General features: G+C 40.8%; 1 long non-coding RNA gene across 3 annotated transcripts in view; it reads right to left on the bottom strand.

Moving 5' to 3' along the window:
• LOC307180714 overlaps positions 1–22,716 on the bottom strand; it is an 85,899-nt gene that overhangs the window by 2,069 nt on the left and 61,114 nt on the right. The window lies entirely within an intron of this gene.

Raw genomic sequence — 22,716 nt, 5'->3', positions numbered from 1 at the left:
TATCTGGAGGGAAAGCAGCAAACATTCATCAGAAGGAAATTATCTGAAGACTTTGGCAGGACTGGGAAATGGGTAAAATCAAGGCTTGGATCTTCTTTTATAAATTGTGGTAAAATATCGAAATGTAAAATTTACCATTTTAGCTATTTTTAGGCGTACAGTTTACTCTTAAGGTCATTCACATTATTATGCAACCATTACCACCACCCATCTCCAGAACTTCTTTTCATTTTGCAAAAGCGAAACTCTGAACCCATTAAATAACAACTCCCCGTTCCTCACCCCCTCCAGCCCTGGCCAATCACCCTTCTATTTTCTGTCTCTGTGAATCTGACAACTTTTGGTATCTCAAATAAGTGGAATCATATGGTATTTGTCCTTTGGTGACTGGCGTATTTCACTTAGTATAACGACCTCAAATGTTCATTCATGTTGTAGCATGTGCCAAAACTTTTTCCTTTTGAAGGCGGAATAATATTCTCTTGTAGGCATATCCATTTATCCATCAGTGGACACTTGGATTGCTTCCACGTTTTGGCTATTGTAAATAATACTGCTATAAACATGAGTATACAAATATCTTTTCTAGACCCCGCTTTTACTTCCTTTGGAATATATACCCAGAAGTGGAATTGCTAGATATATGGTAATTCTATTAATTAATTAATTAATTAATTAGGTTGCACTGAGTCTTAGTTGCAGTAGGCGGGCTCCTTAGTTGCGGCTCACGGGCTCCTTAGTTGCGGCATGCATGTAGGATCTAGTTCTCTGACCAGGGATCGAACCCGGGCCCTGGGCATTGGGAGCATGGAGTCTTAACCACTGCACCACCAGGGAAGTCCTGGTAATTCTAGTTTTGTTTTTGTTTGTTTGTTTGTTTTTGCGGTACGCGGGCCTCTCACTGTTGTGGCCTCTCCTGTTGCGGAGCACAGGCTCTGGAGGCGCAGGCTCAGCAGCCATGGCTCACGGGCCCAGCCGCTCCGTGGCACGTGGGATCTTCCCGGACTGGGGCATGAACCCGCGTCCCCTGCATCGGCAGGTGGACTCTCAACCACTGCGCCACCAGGGAAGCCCTGGTAATTCTATTTTTAATGTTGAGGAACCACCATACTGTTTTCCACAGTGGCTGCACCAATTTACATTCCTACCAGCAATGCATAAGGGTACCAATTGCTCCATAGCCTTGCCAACACTTGTTATTTTCTGTTGTTTCTTTTTATAATAGCCATCCTAATGGGTGTGAGGTGGCATACCATTGTGGTTTTGATTTGCATTTACCTAGTGACTAGTGACTTGAGCATCTTTTCATGTGCTTATTGGCCATTTGTACATCTTCTTTTTTTTTTTTTTTTGTGGTACGTGGGCCCTCACTGCTGTGGCCTCTCCCGCTGTGGAGCACAGGGTCCGGACGCGCAGGCTCAGCGGCCATGGCTCACGGGGCCAGCCGCTCTGCGGCATGTGCGATTTTCCCGGACTGGGGCACGAACCCGTGTCCCCTGCATCTGCAGGCAGACTCTCAACCACTGCGCAACTGTACATCTTCTTAGGAGAAAGTCTTTTGCCCATTTTAAAAAAGGATTGTTTGTGGCTGAATGAAATTTTTCCATCTGCAACAACATGGATGGACTTGGAGGATATTATGCTAAGTGAAATAAGTCAGACAGAGAAAGACAAGTACTGTATGATCTCACTTCTATGTGGAATCTAAAAAATACAACAAACTAGTGAATTTAACAAAAAAAAGCAGACTCACAGATATAGAGAACAAACTAGTTCCCTTTCCAGTGGGGAAAGGGAAGGGAGGAGGGGCAACATACGGGTAGGGGACTAAGAGGCACAAACTATTAGGTATAAAATAAGCTACAAGAACATATATAGTACAACACAGGAAATACAGCCAATATTTTATAATAACTATAAATGGAGAATAACCTTTAAAAATTGTGAATCACTATATTGTACATCTGTAACATATAATATTGTACATCAGTTATATTTCAATAAACAAATAAAAATTTTAAAAATCGGGTTTTTTTTTGTTGAGTTTTAAGAGTTTTCTATATATTCTGGATATTAATACCCTATCAAATATGTGATTTGAAAATATTTTCTCCCATTCTGTGTGTTGCTTTTCACTCTGTTAATAGTGTCCTTATCTGAAGACTTTGGCAGAAGTGGGAGATGATTAGAATCAGGGTTTGGATCATAAACTCGAAGTTTCTGGATTCAAAATCTGGCTATTTGCTATTGGGAAAGCTAATTAACCTCTTTGAGCTTGCCTTACTTTTTTCATCTGAAAAATGGGGATAATGCTTATAATAATACCTAGCTTGCTATAATGAGGAATAAATGAGATCACACATGTAAAATCTCACCGCAGAATCTAGCCCAGGTTAAATGCTCAGTAAGTGGTAGCCTTTATTAGTATTGGGCATAATAAGGAACCAGAATGATGTAATTGAAATGTGATATTAGTTACGATCAAATGGGTGAGTAGGCCAACAATATCAAATAACCGACCTGAGCACAGTAATATTACATAATACTTATTAACGCTGGTGTAACAAGTTGCGGTTTACAAAGCATTTATTTTTTTTCCCTTTTGCTTTTTTTAAAAATAGATCTTTATTGGAGTATAATTGCTTCACAATACTGTGTTAGTTTCTGTTGTACAACAAAGTGAATCAGCCATACCCATACTTATGTCCCCATATGCACTCCCTCTTGAGCCTTCCTCCCACCCTCCCTATCCCACCCCTCTAGGTCATCGCAAAGCACCGAGCTGATCTCCCAGTGCTATGCTGCTGCTTCCCACTAGCTAACTATTTTACATTCGGTATGTCGATGCTACTCTCACTTTGCCCCAGCTTCCCCCTCCCACCTGGTGTCCTCAAGTCCATTCTCTATGTCTACATCTTTATTCCTGCCCTGCAACTAGGTTCATCAGTACCATTGTTTTTTTAGATTCCATATATATGCATTAGTATACAGTATTTGTTTTTGTCTTTCTGACTTACTTCACTCTGTATGACAGACTCTAGGTCCATCCACCTCACTATAAATAACTCAATTTCGTTTCTTTTTATGGTTGAGTAATATCCCATTGTATATATGTGTCACATCTTCTTTATCCATTCATCTGTCGATGAACACTTAGGTTGCTTCCATGTCCTGGCTATTGTAAATAGAGCTGCAATGAACATTGTGGTACATGACTCTTTTTGAATTATGGTTTTCTCAGGGTATATGCCCAGTAGTGGGATTGCTGGGTCATATGGTAGTTCTACTTTTAGTTTTTTAAGGAAACGCCATACTGTTTTCAACAGTGGCTGTATCAATTTACATTCCCACCAACAGTGCAGGAGGGTTCCCTTTTCACCACACCCTTTCCAGCATTTATTGTTTCTAGATTTTTTGATAATGGCCATTCTGACCAGTGTGAGGTGATACCTCATTGTAGTTTTGATTTGCATTTCTCTAATACTTAGTGATGTTGAGCATCTTTTCATGTGCCTCTTGGCCATCTGTATGTCTTCTTTGGTGAAATGTCTATTTAGGTCTTCCGCCCATTTTTTGACTGGATTGTTTGTTTTTTTGATATTGAGCTCCATGAGCTGTCTGTATATTTTGGAGATTAATCCTTTGCCTGAGGGTTGTCTTTTTGCCTTGTTTATGGTTTCCTTTGCTGTGCAAAAGCTTTTAAGCTTAATTAACTCCCATTTGTTTATTTTTGTTTTTATTTCCATTACTCTAGGAGGTGGGTCAAAAAAGATCTTGCTGTGGTTTATGTCAAAGAGTGTTTTTCCTGTGTTTTCCTCTAAGAGTTTATTTTTGTGTGTGGTGTTAGGTAGTGTTCTAATTTCATTCTTTTACATGTAGCTGTCCAGTTTTCCCAGCACCACTTATTGAAGAGGCTGTCCTTTCTCCACTGTACATTCCTGCCTCCTTTATCAAAGATAAGGTGACCATATGTGCGTGGGTTTATCTCTGGGCTTTCTATCCTGTTCCATTGATCTGTATTTCTGTTTTTGTGCCAGTACCATACTGTCTTGATTACTGTAGCTTTGTGGTATAGTTTGAAGTCAGGGAGCCTGATTCCTGCAACTCCGTTTTTCTTTCTCAAGATTGCTTTGGCTATTCAGGGTCTTTTGTGTTTCCATATGAATTGTAAATTTTTTTGTTCTAATTCTGTGAAGAATGCCATTGGTAGTTTGATAGGGATTGCATTGAATCTGTAGATTGCTTTGGGTAGTATAGTCATTTTCACAGTATTGATTCTTCCAATCCAAGAACATGGTATATTTCTCCATCTGTTTGTCATCTTTGATTTCTTTCATTAGTGTTTTATAGTTTTCTGAATACAAGTCTTTCTCCTCCTTAGGCAGGTTTATTCCTAGGTATTTTATTCTTTTTGTTGCAATGGTAAATGGGAGTGCTTCCTTAATTTCTCTTTCTGATTTTTCATTGTTGGTGTATAGGAATGCCAGAGATTTCTGTGCATTAATTTTGTATCCTGCAAACTTACCAAATTCTTTGATTAGTTCTAATAGTTTTCTGGTGGCATCTTTAGGATTTTCTATGCATAGCATCATGTCATCTGCAAAGAGTGACAGTTTTACTTCTTCTTTTCCAATTTGGATTCCTTTTATTTCTTTTTCTTCTCTGATTGCCGTGGCTAGGACTTCCAAAACTATGTTGAATAAGAGTGGTGAAAGTGGACATCCTTGTCTTGTTCCTGATCTTAGTGGAAATGCTTTCAGTTTTTCACCATTGAGTATGATGCTTGCTGTGGGTTTGTCGTATATGGCCTTTATTATGTTGAGGTAGGTTCCCTCTATGCCCATTTTCTGGAGAGTTTTTAACCATAAATGGGTGTTGAATTTTGTCAAAAGCTTTTTCTGCATCTATTGAGATGATCATATGGTTTTTCTTCTTCAATTTGTTAATATGGTGTATCACATTGATTGATTTGCGTATATTGAAGAATCCTTGCATCCCTGGGATAAATCCCACTTGATCATAGTGTATGATCCTTTAAATGTGCTGTTGGATTCTGTTTGCCAGTATTTTGTTCAGGATTTTTGCATGTATGTTCATCAGAAATATTGGTCTATAATTTTCTTTTTTTGTGATATCTTTTTCTGGTTTTGGTATCAGGGTGATGGTGGCTTCGTAGAATGAATTTGGGAGTGTCTCTCCCTCTGCAATTTTTTGGAAGAGTTTGAGAAGGATCGGTGTTAGCTCTACTCTAAATGTTTGATAGAATTCGCCTGTGAAGCCATCTGGACATTGTTTGGCTCCCTTAGAAAAGCACAGGTCCTTTAGGGGGACGGTCTGTTTATATTTTCTAAACAGATAGGTCTATTTATATTTTCTATATTTTCTAATTCTTCCTGGTTTAGTCTTGGAAAATTGTACCTTTCCAAGAATTTGCCCATTTCTTCGTGGTTGTCCATTTTATTGGCATATAGTTGTTTGTAGTAGTCTCTTATAATCCTTTGTATTTCTGCAGTGTCAGTTGTGATGTCTCCTTTTTCCTTTCTAACTTTAATGATTTGCATCCTCTCCCTTTTTTTCTTGATGATTTAAACATTCACCATTCATTCAACAGGCTCCGCTGGAAACATAATGATGAGTAAGACAGTCCTGCAGAACTGAGTGGGAGAAACCAACAAGGCAAAAGGCCATTTCAATCAGGGTGATGAGTGCTAAGATGTCAGAAGCATGGGATGCTGGGGTGCACTGAGGAGGAGGAGGTCAGACTCCGGGACCACTTCCCCTACAGGATTACAGGGTTAGGGGGAGGATGGGGTGTGGGGAGGGGCTGAGTGTTCTAGATAGAGGAAAAAGCTACTGCAAAGGCTGGAGGTGAGAGAGGCTGGCTCATTGGGGAACAGCTACTAGTTTATTATGGCTGGAACCTGAGAGAGGAGCAGAGTGAGATAAGCCTGGAGAGGCAGACAGGTGCCCGACCATGAAGGGCCTTGTACACCAGGGCAAGGGTTTGGATCTTATCCTGAGAGTAATGAGAAGCTATTGAAGGGTTTTAAGCATATTCGCCATGTAACCGGCTTTGCCTTCTAGAAAGATCTCTTTGGATCAATGTGTAGAGTGGAATGAGGAGGACACAGCCTGGGGCAGACGAGGTAGAAAGATGAACTAAAGAAGGAACCATGAGGACAGAGAGAAGTGGAGGGTTCAAGAGACATCTAGGATAAAATGGAGCAGATACGGGGACTGATCGGATGACCTCAGCTGACTATTTGGGAATGACTCAGGTATTAGCATCATTCCTTCATTTGAGATGAGCCACAGAGGCTGAAGAAGGTTAAATGATTTGTACGAGGTCCCAGAGCCGGAAAGAATCTGATCAGGACTCTGTCTTTCCATCCTGACATCTCCTGTTCACTCCTCCCGAGTATGCTGTTAGCCGAGTTCCTTGATCTTTATGTGTAAATCCCCTTTCAGGAATTCAAATCCTGTTTCTCCATTGACAGCTTTGCAGCATGTAAAGGTGTGAAGCCTTAGTTTATCTGAGTTTTTAATTGGTTGTCAATGTCCTAAGGCTTTACACCTTTGAGCTTTGAGATATTCTTTTCCCAAAAAAAGAAAAAAAAAGATATTCTTTTCCTTCCATTCCACTTAGTGTTTTTTTTCTGCACAAATCTTTTATTTATTTATTTTTTAAACATCTTTATTGGAGTATAATTGCTTTACAATGGTGTGTTAGTTTCTGCTGTATAACAAAGTGAATCAGCTATACATATACATATGTCCCCATACCTCCTCCCTTTTGCGTCTCCCTGCCACCCTCCCTATCCCACCCCTCTAGGTGGTCACAAAGCACCGAGCTGATCTCCCTGTGCTATGCGGCTGCTTCCCACTAACTATCTATTTTACATTTGGTAGTGTATATATGTCCATGCCACTCTCTCACTTCGTCCCAGTTTACCCTTCCCCTTCCACTTAGTGTTTAAACAGCAATCTGGAAGCAAACCTTTCCATCCCAGGGAGGTTCAAATGAAGAGTCCGGGGCTCAGAAAGAGTGAGCCCAAGTCCTAGGCTTGGCCACTAATTAGCTGTGCGATAGAATGAGTCACTTTCTACAAACTCATAGCTGAAAACTCAGGGGAAGAGAATGAACAAATGCATAGTCACTCGGATTCAACAACTTTAGAATCTCTTAAAGTAAGTATACCTTCAAATTGTGAAAAGCCACTCTCTTGTGAATCTGTTTGGTAAAGTGAGTTTCTGACCCCATATGATGCTCATAGGTATTAGGGATTTTCCCTAAAACTCAACTGTTTGCTCACCAGGGAGTATGCCCCTGCTCTGTAGTTGCTGAGCACGGTGTTATCAGACTTAAACTGCCGACCAAAATGCACGGGTATGTTTGGTTTTCTCTCAGACACTTGTACTGCTAAGACTTTCTTTTTTGGTGGGGGGAGGTGCGGTTTTCTGTTATAAAACCAGCAGGAAGAGGGAAAATGAATGAAGAAGGTGAATTTACAGTTTATGGAAAAAGCCCACCATGCACTATGCCTATCCTGAGGCATGGAGGACACGGTAAAGGAGCAGTGTCTGTGAGGGGCAGGGCCCTGCACCCCAACCGTGAGATGACAAAACTATTCTTGCTTCAAACCCCACAAGCTAGGGGAGCCCGTGAGTGAAAAGGGGCCTTTGTCGGTGCCAGCTCAGCCGGGACCAGGATCCGGCAGGGCTGCAGCTCCTGATCAGCAGGAGGGATGGAGCCCTGATACTCCACGCCACTCCCAGGGGCTCCGGGTCACAGGCCTGTGCAGTGACCCCCTTGGGATGTGCAAGAAAGATCAAGTCCTGAGACCCCGGCACTCCTGCCGGTCCCCTGCCCCTCCCGTGGCTTCCACGAACAGCAGGAGGTGCTGGGCCTGAGGACCCTGTGCTCTTCACCCCAGGGCTTTTGGCTCCTGTAGGCAGATGACACCCCTGTGTGGGTGCTTCTCTTCGGTGAGCACCCACAGCCCGGTCTGGCTGTGACACGGCGGTCTAGGAGGCCAGGGACAGGACGAGTCACTCCCTGTGTGTGTGTGGGGGGGGGCGAGGCCTCACGGGGGGTGGGGCGCAGTCCCTCCTTGTATCCGCCATCACAGCACCACAAGCATCACAGGCGGCCGTGGGAGCGGAAACCTCCCGGGAGGCCCTGCAGAGGAGCCAAAGAGACAGGAAGAGGATGGGAAGGCCCTCTGTAGACAGGCCCTGGGCAGGGAGAAGAGAAGCGCCACTGATGGTGAGAAGAGGGATTCCAAAGGCCTCGTGATTCAGTCAACAAACAGCTACCTGTGCAGACACCATGGGGGTCACAAACTTGAAGAAGATCTGGACCGTCCCCCTGAAGGGCCTGTGCTTTTCTAGGGGAGCCAAACAATGTCCACACATCTCAGTGCAACCAGGAGAGCCTGTGGGGGGGCAGGGGCAGCAGATGCAGAAGAGAAGGCTTCCCGGAGGCGGTGAGCTGGGGGCCGGGCTGTAAAGGAGAGCTCTGGACTGGTCTTCAGGGAGTGTGCCCTGCCATGCCCGGCAGGAAGTGAAAACCTCTTCCAGCTGTTGTGGCCTTGGGTCCCTCCCCCGTCCCCCCTGACCCTGATGACGGATCTGCAAAGGGAAAAGACGTGGTCACTTCTGTTGACTAGCAAGGGGTAGGGTGGGGAAAGAGAGCACCTTTCCTTAAGGAAATCTGTTATCATTGCCCAAGTGTCTTCCCCTCTAGACCATGAGCTAGGGCAAGCCACGAGTCTTGGGCACCTGTCAATCCCCAGCCCCTAACACAACTCCCAGTATATAGTAGGTGCTCAGTACATGCTCAGTGAATGACTGAATAGCTAGGGTCTGGAACATTTGTCCTGTAATTTCAAGTGGACAACCCAGCTTTTTCATGACCTGAGAAGACACTTGTTTTCCTATAAAAAAAACTGTCTGGGGCTTCCCTGGTGGCGCAGTGGTTGAGAATCTGCCTGCCAATGCAGGGGACACGGGTTCGAGCCCTGGTCTGGGAAGATCCCACATGCCGCGGAGCAACTAGGCCCGTGAGCCACAATTACTGAGCCTGCGCGTCTGGAGCCTGTGCTCCGCAACAAGAGAGGCCGCGATAGTGAGAGGTCCGTGCACCGCGATGAAGAGTGGCCCCCGCTCGCCACAACTAGAGAAAGCCCTCGTACAGAAACGAAGACCCAACACAGCCTTAAAAAAACAAAAACAAAAACAAAAACCTCGAAGTGACTATGCTGGTGAGAAGCCCTTACTCTGTAAAAAAGTACTGTTTCTAGTGTCCTCCATAATTCAAGGTGTTTAAAAAAAAAAAAAAAAACCTGTCTGCCTGGGAGCATTTGATTTTGCTGTAGGCAAAGGAGCTGACCTGTTAGTCACCCTTTTCACCACAGGACTTCCATCAAATCCCCCAGGTCTGCCCTCAGGCTAGGACAACTTCCTCTTTCTTCCCCAACCCCAAGACAGGCTTTTCTTATAGCCAAGGACCCTCTGAGGCCTCAGGTGCACTTTACCACACACCCTGTGAAGACAACATCCTGCCTTTACCGCCCTCACTCAGTCAGGGGACGCTGCCATCTTTTGAAACTCAAGTTGGAAGCCTTTCATGAGAAAAGCCTGCACACTGTGCCCCCTCCTGCCTCTCTTGGCTGCACAGTTGAGTGAGTCATTCATTATATTACAGGTAAATATGCTTGAGTCATAGAGATGTTTCATGTGCAGCCTTTTCTCCCAAATAGATGGTGAGCTTCTTGTTGCCAGAGATGGTAGCACCTGCTTTTCTGTCCCCAGGAATGTCTCCCCAAAGGTAATGCACACAGGTGTGCAGTAAACACTTGCAGATTGAGGAGAAGGCAGAGAACTGATCTGGACCTTTCAGGGGTCCTCAAGCCCCAGACATTCACTCTGTCTATGACTAGTTAACTAACCTTCAGCTCTCAAGTTGCCCCAGAACCTGGATAGGCAAGACGCAATCCTGTTTCAACTTCGGACTACAGATCGGGAAATCCTCGTTATAGGCCTGACTCTGCCGCTAACTAGCGTGCACTTTGGTAAGCCAGTTAGCTGCTTTTGGCCTCAGTTTGCGCAATTAAAAAAATAGGGAGACTGCTACTTCTGGCTAAGATGATGTGGTAGAAATTGTATGTACTCTCCTGCATGAAACAACCAAAAAAAAAAAAGCCAGACAATATGAAGCAACAATTTTCAAGACACTATATATTAGGCAACAAAGGACAGTGATCCCAGAGAGATGGAAAGCAAACAAGAAGAGCCCTGTGAATGACCAGCTTATTTGTAAAACAACTTTATTGAGATATAATTCATATACCATACACATTATAATAATTATAATTCACATTCATCCATTTCAAGTGTACGATTCAATGGTTTTTAGTATATTCACAGACATGTGTGACCATCACCAATTTCAGAATGCTTTCCTCACCTCAGAAAGAAATCCTATACCCTTTAGTTTTCTATTCCCTATTCCGTCCAGCCCTAAGCCACTATTAATCTACTTTCTGTCTATAGATTTCTTTATTCTGGACATTTCAAATAAATGGAATCTTATAATATGTGGTCTTTTGTAACTGGCTTCTTTGACTCAGTATAATGTTTTCCAAGATGAATCCATGCTGTATCATGTATCAGTAAGCACTTTGCTCCTTTTACGGCCAAATAATATTCCATTGTATGGATATAGCACATTGTATTTATACATTCATCAGTTGATGGACACTTGGGTTGTTTTCACCTTTTGGTTATTATGAATAATGCTGCTATAAGAAGTTTTTGTTTGTTTGTTTTTGTTTTGTTTTGTTTTGTTTGCAGTACGCGGGCCTCTCACTGTTGTGGCCTCTCCCGTTGCGGAGCACAGGCTCCGGATGCACAGGCTCAGCGGCCATGGCTCACGGGCCCAGCCGCTCCGCGGCATGTGGGATCTTCCCGGACCGGGGCACGAACCCGTGTCCTCTGCATCGGCAGGCGGACTCTCTACCACTGCGCCACCAGGGAAGCCCACAAGTTTGGTTTTTTTCTGTGGACATATATTTTCCTTTCTCTTGGAAGGAAGATATTCTTCAATTCTTAGAAGAGAATTGTTGGATTATATAGTAACTCTATGTTTAAACTTTTCAGGAACTACCAGACTGTTTTCCAAAGTGGCATTTTACATACCCACCAACAAAGTACAAGAGTTCTGATTTCTCCGCATCCTCGTCAATACTTGCTAGTATCTGGCTTTTTTATTATAGCCATCCGAGTGGGTATGAAGTGGTATGAAGTTCATTGTGGTTTTGATTTGCATTTCCCTGATGATGTTGAGAAACTTTTCATATGCTTATTGGCCATTTTGTATATCTTCCTTGGGGAAATAATCATTTCATATCCTTTGCCCATTTTTTAATTGGGTTATTTATGTTTTTATTATCAAGTTGTAAAAATTCTTTATATAGTCTAGATACAATCCCCTCATCAGATTAATGATTTGCAAATATTTTCTCCCATCCTGTGGGCTGTCTTTGCACTTTCATGAATGTCCTTTGAAGCACAAAAGTGTTCTATTTTGATGAGGTCCAATTTATCTATTTTTCTCTTTTGTTTTTCATCCTTTTGGTGCCATAAATAAGAAACCTTTGCCAAATCTAAGGTCATGAAGATTTACCCCTATGTTTTCTTATAAGAGTTTTATAGTTTTAGCTCTTATATTTAAGTTTTTGATCAATTTAAAGTTGATTTTTGTATATGGTGTGGGGCATGGTCCAACTTCATTCTTTTACATGTGGTTATCCAGTCGTCTCAGCATTATTTTTTGAAACAACTATTCTTTCACCATTGAATGAACTTGGCACTCTTGTCAAAAATCAGTTGACCATAGACACATGGGTTTATTTCTGGAGTCTCAATTTTATTCCATTGATTTATATGTCTATCTCTATGCCATTTCCACACTATCTTGACTATCATTGCTTTGTAGTAAATTTTGAAATTGGGAAGTGAGAATCCTCCTCCTTTGTTCTTCTTTTTCAAGATTGCTTTGGCTATTCTGGGTCACTTACAATTCCATATGAATTTTACAATCAGCTTGCCATTTTCTAAAGAGAAGCCAGCTGAGATTCTTATAGGGATTGCATCAAATCATAGATCAATTTGGGAAGTATTACCATCTTAACAATATGAAGTCTTCCAATTCATAAGCATGGAATGTGTTCCATTTAGATCATTAATTTCTTTCAACAGTGTCTTGTAATTTTCAGAGTATAAGTTTTACACTCCTTCACTTAGCTTTATTCCTAAGTATTTTATTCTTTTCGATGCTACTGTAAATGGAATTGCTTTTGTAATCTTCTTGGATTGTTCATTGTAAGTATACAGATCCACAATTGATTATTGTATATTGATCCTGTATTCTGCAACCTTGCTGAACTTTTTAATTAGTTATAATGGGTGTTTTGTTTTCTTTGTGGATTCCTTGAGATTTTCTACATACAAGATCATGTCATCTGCAAATAGAGATAATTTTACTTTTCCCTTTCCAGTGTGGATGTCTTTTATTTCTTTCTGTGGCCTAAGTGCCCTGGATAGAACTCCAATAAAATGTTGGGCTGCAGAGATTGTTTTGTTCCTAATTTTAAGGGTATAAAGCACCTATGCTTTCACCATTAAGTATGATGTTAGCTGTGGGTTCTTCATAGAAGTCCTTTGTTAAGTTGAGGAAGTTCTCTTCCATCCCTAGTTTGTTGAGTGTTTCTGTCATGAAAGGTTGTTGGATTTTGTCAAATGCTTTTTTCCATCTATTGAGATGATCATGTGATTTTGTTTTTTATTCAATTATTATGAGGTATTACATTAACTTACTTTCAGATGTTAAACAGACTGCTTATTCCTAGGATAAATCCCACTTCTCATAGTGCATAATTCTTTTTATATGTTGTTGGATTCACTTTGCTAAGGATTTTTGCACCTATGTTCATAAGAGATAATAATCTGTAGTTTTCTTTCCTTGTGATGTCTTTGGTTTTGGTATGAGGGTAATATTAGCCCCATAGAATGAACTGGGAAGTGTTCCAGCCTCTTCTATTTTTGGAAGAGTTGGTGAAGAGAAGAGTTAGTATTAGTTCTTTAAATGTTTGTTAGAATTCAGTGGTGAACCGTCTGGACCTGGGGTTTTCTTTGTGGGCAGTTTTGTTTAAAATTACTAATTCAGGCTTGTCACTTGTTATAGATCTATTCATACTGTTTTTTTTCTTCTTGAGTCAATTTCAGTAGTTTGTGTCTCTCTAGGAATTTGTCCATTTCATCTAATTTATTGGTATATAATTGTTCACAGAATTCCCACATAATCCTTTTTTATTCCTGTAAAGTCAGTAGTAATATCCCCTCTTTCACTTCTGATTCTAGAAATTTGAGTCTTCTTTTTTTCTTAGTCAATCTAACTAAAGTTTTGCCAATTTTGTTGATCTTTTCCAAGAACCAGCTTTTGGTTTCACTGATTTTCTTGATTGTTTTTTCTATTATCTAGTCCAATAATTTCCACTCGGATCTTTATCATTTCCTTCTGGCTTGCTTTAGGTTTAGTTTGCCCTTCTTTTCCCAGCGTCTTAAGGTGGAAGATTTGACCCAACTTAGTGCCTTCAGAAAGTTTCCAGGATAGGACATGGGGAAGGGGAGCTGAGGCAGAGCTTGGAAGACTCCCTGGGTTGCGGACACCAATCTCAGAGTTCAGGGAGCCAAGTCAGGTAGAGCTTATACATTTTGTCCTGTTTTTTGGGTAAGTAAGTAAGAGGGTAAATCCAGTCTCTGTTACTTGGTCGAATGGAAATTGTGCAAAGTCTTAAGTATCAGTAGAAAGCTTTATTTAAATCTCAGAATGGCCTCTCCAAAAAGAAAGAAAGAGAGAATGAGAGGATCAAAGGAGGGGTGGGGCAAGCATTTGTGGTGTTGGGCAACAGAGACAAGGCTGGTGCGGTCATCAGGTGGTCGAAGCCATCAGATACACAAGGTTCCAAGTTACAAAAAGAAAATGTATTGTTCTTCTCTCCTTGTTGAGATATAGTATATACACACATAAGACTATTTTCTTAGATTTAGAAAGTCACTGGTGCAGGTTAATGTTGTATAATTGTTCATTTTCTCTTATTTTATTCTGTAGTTGGGAGGAGTAGAAAGAAAAGGATGGAGGAAAAAAGAAAGAATCTGTTCTTCATTCTTTAGGTTTTTTGTTTTTTAGAAGCCCAGGGGAATTTTATCAACACTGATATCACTCCAGAGTTCATCTCCCAAAAAGTGATACCCACTGATATCCAACTTTTATCCTACCTTCTACATATATATTTGTCAGCATTTGTTCAAGTTAAAAATAAAAGTTTACTTTCAGTAAATAAGCTTAAGTATGAACAGATTTCTCACTGGTAAATAACACCAAGTAAAGTCTTTCCTTATATTATTTGGTTTTGTTTTGGCCCACCTTACCTTTGAAAGCCATCACTTTCTATCACTGGGTAAGCCTATTGTGAATTCCTTTATTGGTATCTAATATAATAAAGCAGAAACTAACACACCATTGTAAGGCAATTATACTCCAATAAAGATGTTAATAAATAAATAAATAAAAATTAAAAAAAATTAAAATGTCAAGTTAAAACAATTTTCGTAAAGAGAGAGATAGACATCTAGCCTCTGGAATCTTGTTACTAAATATGGGGTCTGTGTATCAACGGCATGAGCAACACCTGAAAGCTTTGTGGATATGCAGAATCTCAGGCCCTCCCCGGACCTTCATAGTCACATTTTAACAAGGTTCCCAGGAAATTCCTATGCACGTGAAACTTTTAGATGCATACTGCTCTAAAAAGCACCATTATCAAAGAAAACCCCAGTGACGATCCAGGTTGGCCTAGAGGCCCATGTAATGTTGAAGAGCAACATTTTGGTTTAGAGAGCCATATGGGAAGAAGCTGGGCTTCACCTAAGGTGGGACCAGGCTTAAGTCACCAATTTGGGACTACTGCAGGTAAACGGAACAGGACAGAAAGGGTTGGGCTGGGGTGCAGCCTAGAACTCACAGAGGCTGAGACACAGAGAAAGACCTAGAGAGGCAAAGATGGAATGGTGGTGGTGGAAAAACGAATCAGGGAAACTCTAATTCCAGAAGGATACAAATACTATAATATCATTTATATGGATTTTAAGAACATGTAATACAATTACTATATATATATATATATATATATATATATATATACACACACACACACACATATATATATAGTAATTGTACGTGTGTGTGTGTGTGTGTAGGCATACATGGGAATGATACACATAAATGTAGCATACATATAAAGACATGTATGGGAATGATAGCACATCTAGGGTAGTGGTTACCTCTTGGAAGGTGTATTAGTTATTGTGTAGTATAATAAATTACCCCCAAAACTTAGCTGCTTAAAACATACTTTCAGGAATCCAGGCGTGGCTTAGCTGGGTCTTCTGCTTCAGGGCCTCTCGCAAGCCCGCAGTCAAGGCGCTGGCCAGGGATGTCACCTCATCCGAAGGCTCTACTGGGAAGGGTCTGCTTCCAAGTTCAGTCACATGGTTGTTGGCAGGATTCCATTTTTCACAGACTGTTGGACAAAGGATTCAGTTCCTCATAAGCTGTTGGCTGCAGGCCTCCTTGAGTCTCTGGCATGTGGGTCTCCCTACAGAGCATCTCGCAACACGGCATCAAGCTTCATCAGAGTAAGTAAGAGGGCAAGAGAGAGTGCCAGCAGTACGGAAGTCACAACCTTTTGTAGCTTAATCACAGAAGTCCCATCCCAACAGCCCAACACCTTTGTCATATTCTACGCATTAGAATCAAGTCACTAAGTCCAACCTAGATAGAGATTTCTCCAAAGAAGACATACAGATGGCCAAGAGGCACATGAAAAGATGCTCAACATCATTAACTATTAGAGAAATGCAAATCGAAACTACAATGAGGTAACACCTCACACCAGTCAGAATGGCCATCATCAAAAGGTCTATAAATAATAAATGCTGGAGAGGGTGTGGAGAAAAGGGAACCCTCCTACACTATGGTGGGAATGTAAACTGGTACAGCCACTATGGAAAACAGTCTGGAGGTTCCTTAAAAAACTAAAAATAGAGTTACCATATGATCCAGCAATCCCACTCCTGAGCATATATCCGGAAAAGAGCAAAACCCTAATTCGAAAAGATACACGCGCGCCTATATTTATAGCAGCACTACTCACAATAGCAAAGACATGGACACCTAAGTGTTCAACGACAGAGGAATGGATGAAGAAGATGTGGTGCATATGTGTGTACACACACACACACACACGCACACAGATGCACACACACATATACAATGGAATATTACTCAGCTGTAAGAAAGAATGAAATATCACCATTTGCAGCAACATGGATGGACCTAGAGATTATCACACTAAGTGAAAGAAGTCAGGCAGAGAAAGACAAATATTATATAATATCACTTATATGTGGAATCTAAAAAATTAATACAAATCAACTTATTTACAAACGGAAATGGACTCAAAGACATAGAAAACAAACCTATGGTTACCAAAGGGGAAAGGGGAGGGCGAGGGATAAATTAGGAGTATGGGATTAGCAGATACACATCATTGTATATAAAATAGATAAACAAGGATTTACTGTATAGCACAGGGAACTATATTAAATATCTTGTAATAACCTATAATGGAAAAGAATCTGAAGCTGTACACCTAAAACTAACACAATACTGTAGATCAACTATAGTTAAATAAATGAAATGTTTTTAAAAAAAGAAGTGCACCAGGGATTATAGTAGCTGTAGTGGTGAAAAATTCATTTTCACAATCCTTAGGAAGTTCCAGGTGAGGTTGGAAACTCTCAGCATTATTAGTGTCCAATAAGGGTGTTAATCGTACACATGCTCAGAATGCAGATTTCCTTCCCAACATCAGTACACTTTATGATTGCTCTACTCATGATCCATATAACAGAATAAATTCCTTCACTTTAGGACCAACTGTTAATAGCCTTTGGGGCAAGACGAAGATGACAGCTGTGTGCTTGTTCTGTACAACTCGGAATGGTATCTTGTCCATAAGCAGGAAATTCAGTTCAACTAAGCAAACCTGGAACAAATGCCAAGTATAGCACTCGGCTCCAGTTACCACTGCCGTATTCTCTCTCCCTTTCTTAAGAAAACACGTCTGTGGCTCCATCACAGGTCTCTTAAGAATTGGCACCTCTTGCTTGCCCCTTGGGCCCAGAAGCACAGAACATGCCATGGTGGAAAGGTTGCAGGCCCATGCTGTTGCTGTTTGCAATTACTTTAATTCCCCAAAATAATCCCTTGACTTTCAACTTCTCAGAAGGGAAACTGAAAAGATGAGGAGAGGGCAGGAACACATATAACCACATTGTCTCACATTATGCTTATTACCTCAAGCCCATTTTCTTCGCAAAGTGAAGCTTTTGCAGAATTCATAAAGGAGGGCCTTAAACAGACTCTGAAAGAGTTTTAAAGTACTTCTTAAAAATTACCCAAAATAGGATTTACCAAATGTTCAAAAGTAATTATGATGAATCACAATTGTAAAGAAACAGTTTTCTGTCTTTATTACAAAGTTATTTTTAAAGTGTTTCTTCCTGAATCATACAAAATAACTGATTGCAACATAAACTGTCATTTTTATAACTATTTCTGAAAGAGGGAAACTCTGGTTTAAAAAAAGGCAACCAATATTTTAATTGAAAAAACTAATTTCTGCACAGTAAAAGAAATGACACAATAATGAGACAATGCATCCCCAAGTGTAAATTATATCATTATTTAAAGTTACTATTCTTAAATTTTGGTGCAATTCTAATCCATAGTAAACCTCTAAACCCTCTTGGTAAAATGGCAAATCCTTCAGGATTATTCCATTCTTTCAGGATCAGAGCAACACTGTATCTTAATTTTTGAAACTGGAACCCATTTTTGTTTTAAACAGAGAGACATATTGATGATAGAGTCTATGAATTCTCTGTCCAGACAGGTTCCTATTCGGAGTGAAGTAAGGAGCACTGAATACTTTCACAGGAACTGACACCGCATACCATTCCTTTGTTTTTTAAAAAAATGGAGGTATTTTAGTAAAAAAGTGTGATCTCTACTCTCAGGTCCTTCTGTTCTCATCACTACCATGAACATCAATAACTGGTCGTACTGACACTTCTATTCTCAGGACACAATGTTCTGAATGGAGTGGAGGGCATTTGGTGCTTACAGAACTGTACTGAGATGCTCTCGATACTAGACCCTTCCCCATGTCAGCTGTTCCTGCCATCATGACAGTTGGCATTTCTGAAAGCACCCATCAAGTTGTATGATAACATAAATTACATGTCTGTATTTCCCATTAGACTGTGAACTTCCTGAGGGAAGGGATAGGCCTTTTTAAAAAAAGTATTATCTCTAATATTTTCTAATACAGTGCCTCAAATGATCATAAAGATAACAATGATAATAACAACTCTTAGTGAGCACTTACTATGTACCGGGCCCTATATTCTAAGCACTTGATGTGATTAACTCAACTAATCCTCACAATGACTCTACGTGGGAGGTACTATCCCCATTTTACAAACGAGGAAACAACAGGTTGAGTAACTTGTCCAAGACGATACAGCTAACTTAGCTGCAGAGGCAGGACTGGAACCCATGCAGTCCAGCTCCAGAGTAGCCTTTCAAAGATATTGCCCTGGGAAGCTTCTATTGCTCAAAACCTTTTGCAATTCCTTCTTCGGAATTGTTTTCAGAGTCAGTTTATGAATCGCAGAAGAAAAGTAGTCAATACATTGTGATCACAGCTCATTTTTAAATAGACAGTGTTATTGAGTTTGATGAATACCTGATTTGCCCAACATGTTTCCTAATAACATCTGTTTGCCAAAAATCACATTCTCCAGCAAAAGAAGAAAGATTTGCTATCGTTGAAGATGGTCCAAGAATATGATGCAGAGACTTTTTTCAGTTAACAAACATTTACTGAGCAACTGCTTGGCCCCAGGGATACAAAGTCAAACAAGACATCTTCCCTACCTTCAGATAAGGGAGACACACAATCCAGTGTGATAGGTGCTTTGATAGATGTAAGCACAGGATGCTCAGGGAGCCCAGAAGAAGAGCATCAAACCCAGACTTGAGGGTGAGGGCCGGCTCCCTGGAGGAGGAGGTGAGGTCTAATTTTAGTCCCAAAAGACAAGTAGTTGTGGCCACACCAATAGAACAAGGGCTCGGGCTCTCAAGATGGCTACATTAACTGGGAGATTATGTCTTCGGATGGGTACACCCTCTCAGGTTTATTTTTAGAAGATAACAATCCTATTACTTTTAAGTTCACACCTGGTACTCAAGTTGGTTTTGCTTTTAAATGAAACCTGGAAACGTGTGGATGGCAGTTTGAACGTTGCCTAATTTTAAATGTTTGCATGTTGTTTGCTTTTGTTAGTGAGCCATTTACAGTTCTTCAAGTTTCCCTGAAGAATTTTGCTGATGGAGTAAACAGAAAACAAACCAATATCTAAGGAAGTCCCTGTTGTCATAGTCTATTTGTATATGGTGGGCACATGATGATGATTTGTTTAACAGAGTAAGGAGTCAATCCTTAATACTGATTCTCCCTAATTGAAGCAAAATGGTTGGTTTCCTTTATTTCCTATGAGCCAAGGTAGGACAGGATACCCCACACATGGAGAGAAGTGGATGCTCTGGCAGAAGCTTATACTTTTCTCAATATATCAACTTGGAAAACAGTAGCTTTGAACACTGAGCAGTGGGACACGTGGCGATCCAAGAAGGGCTTTCTCTCGTTTTGTGGCTTATCTGCCCTTAAAAACCAAACTACCCCAGGATCACACAAAACTGTCCTCAGAGAGGGGAAAGGGGGCTTGGGAGGTGGGTTAAGCACTGTCCACCATGGGTGGGCTCGGTGCTTGGAGATGACGAGAGAGGGAGGAAAGTGCTCTGGATACCCTAGTTGTATGCTGAGGCAAGAGTTTGAAGGCTCTCTTCTCTGTAGTCCTCAACCGCTAGGTGGCCTGACCCTAACTCTGGAATCGTTAAAGAAAGCAAGACAGGACACATAATGAGGAAGCTCAGATGAGGCATGGGATGCTGCCTGTGAAGAACAGGCCTTTCTGGGATTTGAGAGTGAAACAATCATGAGTAGGAGGACACACTGGGCACTCAGGAGACAGGAACTCGTGGTGGGCAAAGGGCACCGAAGACAAACTTGATCTGCTTCACAAGTCTGTCTAGAGCTGGGCCAAGTGAGCTCAAAAAGTAAGGGGCAAGAGATGGTAGGAAGGAAAAGATATCTGCCCACCTATCATTTATTTACTCATTTAGCACATGAGATGTTTAAAGAACTGTGAGAGACAGCTGAAGGAGCTACAGAAAAGAAAGTAATACAGTTCCTGCCCTCAAGCAGTCTGTAATCCCAAGGGAATCCAAGGCTGTGCAGAACTTATGCCTTGTTGCTAAGATATAGAACAGTGAGAGAAATGGGAAAATGTCCTTCTCTAGACCCGCCACACCTTCTCCCCAGCACTACTACTATCCCTGGGGGCAGGTTAGATCAGTCTTCTCTGGAAAGTTCCCTCTCAGTCTTACAACTCTACTTCTTCTAAGAGGCTGCAGAATCAGCATTTGTTTCGTTTTGTTTTGTTTTTTTGGCCACACCGCACGTATTGCAGGATCTTAGCTCCCCGACCAGGGATTGAACCTGCGCCCTTGGCGGTGAAAGTGCGGAGTCCTAACCACTGGACCGCCAGGGAATTCCCAGAATCAGCGTTTTCAAGCATGGCCTAGGAATCCTCTAGATTTTACAAAGAATGCAGGAATATTCTTTCAAAAGATTTCCCTATGTGTTTCTAGTTCATTGGAAAATAAAAAGTTAAATTTATATTCAATTTTTCAACAACTTACTGTGGTGGTTAACTTATGTGTCAACTTGACTGGGCTAAAGGGTGCCCAGATTAAACATCGTTTCTGGGTGTGTCTATGAGGGTGTTTCCGGATGAGATGAGCATTTGAATTGGTGGACTCAGTAAAGTAGACTGCCCTCCCCAACGTAGGCATCATCCAATCCATTGAGGACCTGAATAGAACACAAGGTGGAATGAAGAATTCGCCCGTTTTGCTTCTTGTCTGCCTGAATGAGCTGGGACATTGATCTTCTTTCCTTGTAGTGAGATTTTACACCATTGGCTTACCTGGTTGTCAGGCCTCCAGAATTGGACTGGAATTCATCCATTCTCTAAGAATTATACCACTGGCTTTCCTGGGTCTCCAGTTTGCAGATGGCAGATCTTGGGACTTCTCACTTCCGTAATATTGTGAACCAATTCCTCATTATATTATATTATACACACACACACATCTATCAACCATCTATCTATCTATCTATCTATCTATCTATCATCTATCTGTCCTACTGGTTCTGTTTCTCTGGAGTACCCTGACTAATATGTTTACTCATTGTATAAAGTAGTGTTATTCAAACTTTTTTTTCTTATTAGGAGTTGAATTCATTTTGCAAACAAAGTTCACAGAGAATATCCACACATAAAACATAAAACAGAACAATTCTGACTAAGGTAGGGTGAGGTCCAAAGCTTTCACTTCACAGCTCTTTCATCCATTACTGATAATAACTCTCAGCAAACTAGGAATAGAAGGGAACTTCATCAACCTGATAAAAAGCATCTATGAAGAACCTATACCTAACATCATACTTAATGGTGAAAGACTGAGTGCTTTTCCTATAAGAAGATCAGTAACAAATCAAGATGTCCATTCTCACTCTTTATATTCAGCACTGTACTAGAGGTTCTGGCCAAAGCATTTGGTCAAGAAAAGATGTGCAAAACCTGTATGCTGAAAACTATAAAGCTTTGCTGGGAGAAATTAAATAAAATCTAAATAGTGATATTTATACCTTATTCATGGGTCAGAAGACTCAATATTGTTGAGATAACAATTCTTCCCAAATTGATTTACAAATTCAATATAATCCCTTTCAAATTCCCAGCAGGAATTTTTATAGAAAATCACAAGCTGATTCTAAAATTCATATGTAAATGCAAATGACCTAGAACTGTCAAAGCAACTTTGAGAGAAGAACACATTTGGGAGGTTAACACTACCTGATTTTGAGAGGTATTATAGGAAATTCCCTGGCAGTCCAGTGGTTAGGACTTGGCACTTTCACTGGCGGGGCCCGGGTTCAATCCCTGATCAGGGAACCAAGATCCTGCAAGCCATGTGCGTGGTGCAGCAAAAAAAAAAAAAAAAAGTATTATAAAGCTACACTATAATCAAGACAGTGTGGGACTGATGTCCAAACAGAAAAATATATTAATGGAAGAGAACAGAGAGCCCAGAAATATACTCACACAAATATAGACAACTGATTTTTTTTTTTTACAAAGGTGTAAAGGCAGTTCATTAGAAAAAGAATAACCTTTTCAGAAAATGGTCCTGGAAATACTAGATATTCATATGCAAAAAATAACTTGGATTAATATCTTGCACCATACACAAAATGGATCACAGTATTAAATACAAAAACTAAAACTGCAAAATTTCTTGAAGAAAATTTAGGAGAAAAATCTCATGACCTTGGGTTA

Source organism: Stenella coeruleoalba (genome assembly GCF_951394435.1).
Source record: "Stenella coeruleoalba genome assembly, chromosome: X".
Taxonomy (NCBI): domain Eukaryota; kingdom Metazoa; phylum Chordata; class Mammalia; order Artiodactyla; family Delphinidae; genus Stenella; species Stenella coeruleoalba.
Note: the sequence above shows the minus strand (reverse complement) of the source record. Positions and strands in the feature narration are given on the sequence as shown.